This window comes from Chiloscyllium punctatum, chromosome 21 (assembly GCF_047496795.1).
Source record: "Chiloscyllium punctatum isolate Juve2018m chromosome 21, sChiPun1.3, whole genome shotgun sequence".
Classification (NCBI taxonomy): domain Eukaryota; kingdom Metazoa; phylum Chordata; class Chondrichthyes; order Orectolobiformes; family Hemiscylliidae; genus Chiloscyllium; species Chiloscyllium punctatum.
The window spans coordinates 7,973,947-7,974,956 of record NC_092759.1 but is presented as its reverse complement, the minus strand read 5'-3'; the positions used below and the strand labels follow the sequence as shown (position 1 = coordinate 7,974,956).

At 44.0% G+C, this 1,010-nt stretch overlaps 1 pseudogene; it reads right to left on the bottom strand.

Annotated features, from left to right (window-relative positions):
• Positions 1–229: 229 nt before the first annotated feature.
• On the bottom strand, positions 230–405 carry LOC140492690 (U2 spliceosomal RNA; annotated as a pseudogene).
• Between the last annotated feature and the right edge of the window lie 605 nt (positions 406–1,010).

Genomic DNA, 1,010 nt, shown 5'->3' with positions numbered 1-1,010 from the left:
TTCTGTTGTTTGGAATTGGTGGGAAGTGGCGGCCTGAACAAGGGATGAAGTGATAACATTGAGAGTGAGTGCTGAACATGCAGAAAGACGCAGATAAATCGTAACCTAGAACAAGTTGATTTGCACTGACTTCACCAACCAAAAGCTGTCTGTATGCTTTCTTATGCATACACTCAGTACACGAGAAATAAAGCAAACACATACAAAAGCTGCTTTTCAGATTTTTTAATGGGAGTGCACCATTCCCAGAGGCATTGCAATAATAGGACAATGCGCGAAGTTGGTGGATCAAGCTCCTACCCCAACTCCTGTATACGCAAACCAGATCAATATTCAGTCCCTAATTGAGGGATGGATCAGATATTCAAACTGACAAGAACTTTAAAGCAAAACACACTCATATATTCCTGGCAGAGAAGCGCCAGGCGTTTCTGCAGCTTAGCAACCTCTTCTTCTGCCATGTTAGCCCCAGTCACTCAAACTGACAAGAACATTTTATTATTTCAAAATATACTTTATACTTTAGTCATAAAATTATGTTGATATCTGTACTATTGCTAATGCCATACATATATATGCATTCCATATTCTTTACAATACAGAGATTGTAATTAATAATTCGCATATACAAATCTGTACATTGACCATCCAGGTATTCTGCTGAGGTATCAGCGGGGCCTGATTTCTGAGTGGGCCTCCAGTTCTTAGACAGGCAGACCTTACACAGTGGTCTTTCCTCACTGTGCCTTGGCAGCAGCTACCCCAAGCTTCAGCGCATCCCTCAACACGTAGTCCTGGACCTTGGAATGTGTCAGTCTGCAACACTCCTTCAGCTGGAAGATCAACAGGTTTCGGACAGACCAAAGAGCATCTTTGACCAGGTTGATGATCTTCCACACACAGTTGATGTTCGTCTCAGTGTGCATCCCGGGGAGCACGGAGTCCCGCGTCACGGAGCTGCTCGGGACAAACCTCGACAAACACCACTGCATTCCTCTCCAGACTTCCTT